This window comes from Diplotaxodon limnothrissa, linkage group LG17 (genome assembly GCF_057381915.1).
Source record: "Diplotaxodon limnothrissa isolate DT_005_m linkage group LG17, D_limnothrissa_male_GT1.1, whole genome shotgun sequence".
NCBI classification, from domain to species: Eukaryota; Metazoa; Chordata; class Actinopteri; order Cichliformes; family Cichlidae; genus Diplotaxodon; species Diplotaxodon limnothrissa.
In genome coordinates this window covers 38,904,169-38,911,330 of record NC_140612.1, presented here as the reverse complement: position 1 = coordinate 38,911,330, position 7,162 = coordinate 38,904,169, and positions in this window count along the sequence as shown.

Below are 7,162 nucleotides of genomic sequence, written 5' to 3'. Positions count from 1 at the left end.
GAAATTTCCCTTCACACTGGTGTCAAGGGCAAGATAGTGAAAATAGGTACGATTTGTATGATAAGAAAGTTGCTAAAAGGCGAAACTGTTGCTTGGTTTTCAGGCAGTGTTTGTATGTGTGTGTTTTTGCCGGGGGTGGGGGTGGAATTATGAGGTGAAAGGACACATATTGACAAATCATATGGCCATCAGTCTGGGCCGGCACACTCCATGCCAAAGTCAATCGTCCCATTAATTATAAGAGGCAGGCACCCTCACCGAGTGCCGCACACTGCCTCGTTTATTCCTGCTGACCTGTTCGCACAGCAGACATTTTGTTTCGGGCTCGGAGATTTGTAATTGGCAGAGGCCACACAGCGCAGACCTTAACACGGGCCACTTTGGAGCCTCTCAGCCACCCGTCAACATCAACCTCGCACAGGCTTGGCCCTGACAACACACGCACTGTTTTAATGCTTGAAAGATCCTGTGTTAGGTACCGAGAACACAAATATGGCTTGACACCTGGAATGAGACTTGATGCAGCACGATCCACGGAACATCTCCTGCACCAGTGTAGCATTAAAAATACACAAATCATCGCCATGGTGGAGCACTGATACCCTCAGCATCACCCCACCACCAAAATAGGGTTTCTTCTGCATTAACAGTCAGACCACCACATGATTAAACCTGCACAACTTCAGGTTCATTAAAAAAAACAAGACAGACTTTTGTAATATTAATAAAAAGCACTCAATGACGCAACAGAAAGTTTACAACCGTGCTACAAATCAAACCAGATTTCTGACTTGCTGACAAAGAAATGAGCACACGAGAATTCCCAAAAGTCTCATTAACCAAATTCCTTGACACAACTTTCTTTGGGCTTCATTTGTGAAAGTGATGTGGTAGAAGATGATGCTGGTTGGATTAAACCAAAACAAGTCTTAATATAATACTGACGTTGTCTTCAGTAAATGATGATGATGAAAAGTTAGCTACACATTTGGCAGAGACAAAGAAACATTATCAGTCATGTAGTTATGTGTTTCTTGTAATTTCAGTCCAGTTTTTTTCCCGTTTAGCTTCTGTTTGGGTGAAAACGTTCTTTTTAGCCTTTAAATCCCACCCCACTAGCTGTTAATTTTGCATGTTTGCCATTTAATTTTGTTTGAACTTTACATAGCTGTAAATGTCAATGAGAGCTGTGACTCTCAGCAAAATCAGTAAAGGTTCTAAACTAAAACGGCCCAGGTGAGTATTCCTGAAATGACATAAAAGGGATCCCACTTTACATGAGCAAACTATTTCATTTCAGGAAATGTCAAGTAGCATGAGGCATAAACCCACCATACATTGTAAGGCAGTACAATGTATTGCTTTAGAAATTTGATGCTCCCTATTAATCATCCCCCAAATTATCTATTCAGTCATTTTTTAGCCAGAAATGAAGAAGATTCAACTTCAAGGTAAATTCAGTGAATGCTCACGTCAGGCTGTCAGTTCAGTCAGGCGTTGCTTGTACTAAGTGGTCTTTGGCATTTGTGCCTTGACTCAAAGGCCACATCAATTGTTATCAGCTGTTATTGTTATAATATTGTTGACCGAGAGCAAACAGTCCTTTAGTAAAGAGCAAATAACCTCTGCAGTGTAAGAGGGCCAAACGCTGGAGGCGTCTTGTTTGGGAGGCACTGTGTTGAAGACTTTTTTTACCCAGTTTTCAGACGGGTTTTGTGTTTAACTTTAGCATTACACTATACCGCATATAACCTAAACTATAGTTTGGGTTCAAGTGCACCTTTTCACACCTTTAACCCTGTGAATGAAAAATGACTCTAACCAGGATGTTTAAACAACATGCCAAGGACTACTTTACAGGAGCCATATGTTATGTTAGTGACAGACCCGTTTCACGTTGTCTAAACCCTACCTCAAAACAGAAACCTCCATTAAAACTTCATAATATTATATTTACAGCATTTAAATGAGGTAAATGCATGTGCAAGTACATCACATTGGCCAAAATTTCAACCTTCAGACTGCATTAAATATTTGGCTTCTTACAGTATTTGGCTAAATGATGTCATAGAGAAGACATATTCATTTAATCCCACCGTTTTAACCCCCTATTACATGAACCAAATTAAACACATTGTGTGTAGGGGGAGTCTAAGGGGTAAATACATGCACTTATTTTGCAGGGAAAAATTGGGGATTAAATGGGTTAATAAAGCAGTCTCACTCCACACCATGAAAACCTTCTGTTTGTAAAGGACAACTAGTCAGAAATTGTTAAAAGCATTAAAACATGTTTGCGTTCCTCAATCTTGGCTCCTCTACCAGGAAACACTGTGAGAGACTGTGGTCCATACTGACATACTTTATTGGATGGAGATCTTCTGACTGTGGTAAATGGTAAAAGGGTGAATGGACTTCCATATTTTTCTCTCTAACTGAGCACTCATTTTTACTATAAACTTAATTCACCTGGTCACACACAATTTTACACAAGCACCTTGTCTAACATTGCAGACACATTCACACGCCATTGGATGCATCAGGGAAACTTATTCTGTAGTATCTTGCCCAAGGATACTTCCACATGCAGCCCTAGCTGGGTGTCGAACCTCCTCTACCTCCAGAGCCGGAGGAACCCAGAGTCATTTGAGTACAGTGAGCTCATTGTCATGTTCCAGAAGCCGGTTTGAGATTATTTGAGCTTTGCGACATGGTGCGTTATCCTGCTGAAAGCAGTCGTCAGTACATGGGTACACTGTGGTCATAAAGGAATGGACATGGTCAAAAACAGCACTCAGGTCGGCTGTGGGATTTAAATATTTTTCACTTTGTACTAAGAAGGCCAAAGTGTGCCAAGAAAACATCCCACACATCATTACACCACAGACAGGATGGTGTTGTTTACGCCAGATTCGGACCCTTTTTTCCCCCCAATCTTCTAACAGGAGTGCGGTCTTCTGCTGCTGTAGCCCATCTGCTTCAAGGTTAAACATGCATGTGTTATATATTCAGTGATGCTGTTCTGTAACAAGTGGTCTGGCCATTCTCTTCTGACTTTAACAAATCATTTTTGCTGGGAAAACTGACGTTCATTTCTTTTTGGACCATTTTCTGTAAACCCTAGAGATGATTGTGTGGGAAACTCCCAACAGATCAGCAGTTTCTGAAATACTTTATCACTTAACTCACCTTTCTTCGCCATTCTGATGCTCATTTTGAACTTCAGCAGGGCGTCTATACCATGTCTGCATGACTGAAAGCAGTGAGTTACTGGCATATGATTGGCTGATTAGATATTTGTGTTAACAAGCAGTTGAAGAGGGGTACCTAATGAAACGACTGGTTAGTGTATTACGTAATGAAGATGCCACAGTTTACCCAAAATATTCCCAGATGATTTTCTTCTTCTTCTTTTGGGAAAAAAGAAAAAGAAAAAAAAACTGATGAGTTGACAATGTGCATCTGCAGAATTCTACTCATTTATTTAGGAAATAATCTTAAAGTTTGGCTGCGTGTTCAGCCAAACCTTTCCTTTTTTTTTTTTTTGGCCTGTCCCATTTGGCTCTTTTGCCATCAGAATTGTTGTCTAAAGGCAAAGAAAGATGCCCAACGGATTTACTTTACCAAACTGACCATCCCAGCCTTGCCGTAATGGTCCATTTGATTCACCTTTTATTGTTTATTTTATTTTCACTTACTGAATACGGGACAGACTTGACTGGGGGAAAGAAGGGGAGAAAGAAAGAGGGAAAGAGAAACAGCTGAGAAGAGGGACGGGGGAGAAGGGCAAAAGACAAAAACCAACAGAACGGGCAGAGAAAAAAAAATGCATATATCAATCACCTGGATCACCTGCTGAGAAAGAAAAAAGAAAGCAAGCAGAAGAGAACAAGAGTAATAGAATAAACAACATCACAATGATATATGGGAATATGACAGTAAATACTAAATGTTAAACATTATTGTGCAGCACATAAGATCAACAGAACACAGTGTGCTTTGAGGTAGGAGCCAAAAAGGGTGTAGTTTGTGGGTGTGATCACCCGTGTGTACACCTGTGAGCATGGACGCGCTTGTTTTTTGTTTTTTTAAAAGGTTCCTTCATGTAATAATCTGCTAGAGGGTGTGGGGGGGCCACAGCCCCGTCCTCCAGGGCGTGAAGCAGGTGTGGAGGAGATCAAAACTCCAGACATCCAGAGGCCCCCAGAACACAAGAGACCAAGGAAGACCAACAGAGGGGCAGCTGCGCCACTGTCCCGGAAAGAGCTGAGGAGAGTCCCAGATGAGGGCTCACTCAGCAGCCGCGGAGCAGAAGCCAGGGGGAGTTGCAGTGACGCGCCCGTGAGCTCCGCCGGCAGCCAGCTGCGCCTGAGTGACCGAGCCAAACCTTTCCTAGCGCTCCACTCCTCTGCTGTATGTTGTTCCTGGCAGAGATGATACCTGGAGCTGAGCATGCTGGGAAAGCATTTTTCAGTGCCATTGCTATTCTGAGTATAATGTCTGGCGGCCAGCCATGCACAGCATTAGCAGCTCCACGAGCTCACTGCCAACATCTGTAGGTGCTTCACACAGACTCTGCAGAGACTGACAAACCGTTTTTTTCTTTTCAGGTCCACATACCTCCAAACTTTCTGGGGCCGAGGGTTGGGTGGAGGAGGGGATGCAGAGAGGGGTACAGGAGGTGTTTCACAGCCAGAAAAACATCTATCATGCAGGCGCCGCTGTGACCAAACAAATCAGCGGCGGCTAGAAAATATGATTTCACCAGGGGAGGAATGCAGGAGCTGAGACGCTTCGAGGCTGGCGCACACTGTATGGCTGTGTGAGAACGACGGCAGGATGGGATGAGGAGGTTCTGCGGGCCTGCAGCTGGTGAAGGCTCACGTTAAAGAACATCTAAGTGCTCAGGGGGTCTGGGCTGAACATTTGCAGTTGTGCTTTTTGATTTTAGGCTGTTCAAAACTTTCAAGAAAAGAAAAAAAGTGGGAGAAATTACCCCAAGTTACTGTTACATACTCAGTGAAGATTTTCTCCTTCGGTTGGAGATTAAGCAAGTTGTTAAGCTTGGAGGGAGGTGCTGCTGTTGTTGTTGCTGTCCGGTGTTGGTTTCCTGCTTGAGACCTCAAGCAGATGAAGCCATGAGGAAGCAATCAGCCCATCGATGAGTGGGCCTGTTGGGATGTCTGAACCCCTCCTCCGCTCTCCAAAATCCTCCAGGAGTCTGCTGAAATCCAATCAATCACTACAAGCAGGATAAATACCCAGACATGCCATTCCTGCCCTGCATTCCTGCTAAGTTTGCAGTTGTTTTCCCCCGAATGTCAAATCAGTATACTGAGCTAGTGAAGAACAGCAAGTTCCCTGAAAAAAAAGTGAGTTATTATTCGTAGTTTTGATCTGTTGAGTCTATTGGCACATTTATTGTTATTCAGCTCCAGTAAAGATTAAACTTTATTACGTTTCTGCCAGTTAGTCACGCCACATGGCTTTTACATCAAATTTGACATCAAACAGAAAAACTTTTCATCTATTCAAACGAAAAACAAAGGTATCTTTACACAAATAGTTTAGATTGATGCCGCCGCAAACAACTGCAGAAATTTAGTTTTCATTATTTTAACCACCAGAGAGAGATTTTATTTGTGTATTTCCTAAGAAGTTGTGCCATCCACTGGGAATTTGTTGCCTTTTAATTATTTTTCTGCTAATGCTAGGAGATGTTTTTTTGCTTTAATTAAAAAAAAACGAACACGGATTTTGGTTCATTCGATTAATGTCTTTGCGTTCTCTCCAGCTATAACCGTTTAGTATTGATAATGCATCCTGCTTCATAGGAGTGGAATCGATACACTGCTCAACAACCTTGTTTTCAGGGTTTTTTTTGGCACAATCCAATTTATTGAAAATTTGTAATTAAAAATGACTGAAGTTGGCAGCAAATGGAGCAACAGGAAGCAGCTGACAGGTGCTGAAAGAGGCATAAACACATTAAACAACCGAGTTAAACATCTGATTAAACTGTGATATTAAATGCGGGGATATTTATTAACATTTATCTGGTACAATGTGCTTGTACAGTGTTGTCTATTTTAATAAATGATCCTCACAGTTCTTAGCAGTGTGCAGGGATGTGTCTCCGTTAGCTGTCGCTCTCGCTTTGCTTTTTTGTTAACATAAATGAGTTGCTGCTTGATTAGAGGATGACTCTTGCACCAATAGGTAGCTGTTACTGAGACAATAAAACCCACTCAGAAGGCAACAAACAAAACAAAGCAAAAACAATGGAGCTGCTTACCATCAGTTGCCTGCATTGTAAAATCACAACAGCCATCACACAAGAACCTCTGAATTTACTGAAGCGTATTAGCTCAGAGTAATGTTAGTACTGACGGGCGGGTATTCTATAAACGGGATGTTTATTGGTGAGGCACAGACACTGGTGCGTATTGACATATTGCAGAAAGGTGTTTTAGCTGAGCTGACCACAGAGATGGAACTAACACTTCATTTAAAAAGCACTTTCGAAGTTAAAAGATCAAATAAAACACAAGCTATAAATATAGCACAGTTACATAGTCTGCAATTTTGCAGAGGCTATGGTGGGTGAGCAAGTTGAAAATCCTACAGTGCCCTAATCTGACTCTTAAGATAAGCATAGTTATAGTTGTTACATGTAACAACCTAAAATTTATACTACTAACTAGCTTAGCTAGATAAGTCTTCAGAAATAGTCGGCTTTAAAGGTTCACACTATTTGATAGGACCCGTAGAAAAGCTTCAAATATTAGAAGCTTGATTGCAGCAAGGAAAGTTTAAGTTTTTGAACGGTGTGGTTTAAACAAATATCATCAGCTTGTCTGAAAACAAACAGCAGTCTTCAGTATCTTTTAGACTTTTTTTGATTTTCAGAAAAATGACCTGTCAATAAATGTTTGGAGATTACATCATGTTAAGCAGTAAAACCTTTATTTTTTGGTTTTAGCACACAAACTGCAAAAGCGGCTCCAACACAGTCTAATAAAAATGCCCATCATTTAAATAATACAGAGCTGAATATTAATCATACCTCGAGTGGGCACTTTAAAAAAATATATAAACACATGATCTTTGTCTGAAGCATATTATGCCTCTTTGAGCCACAGATAGCATACAAAGTGACTCG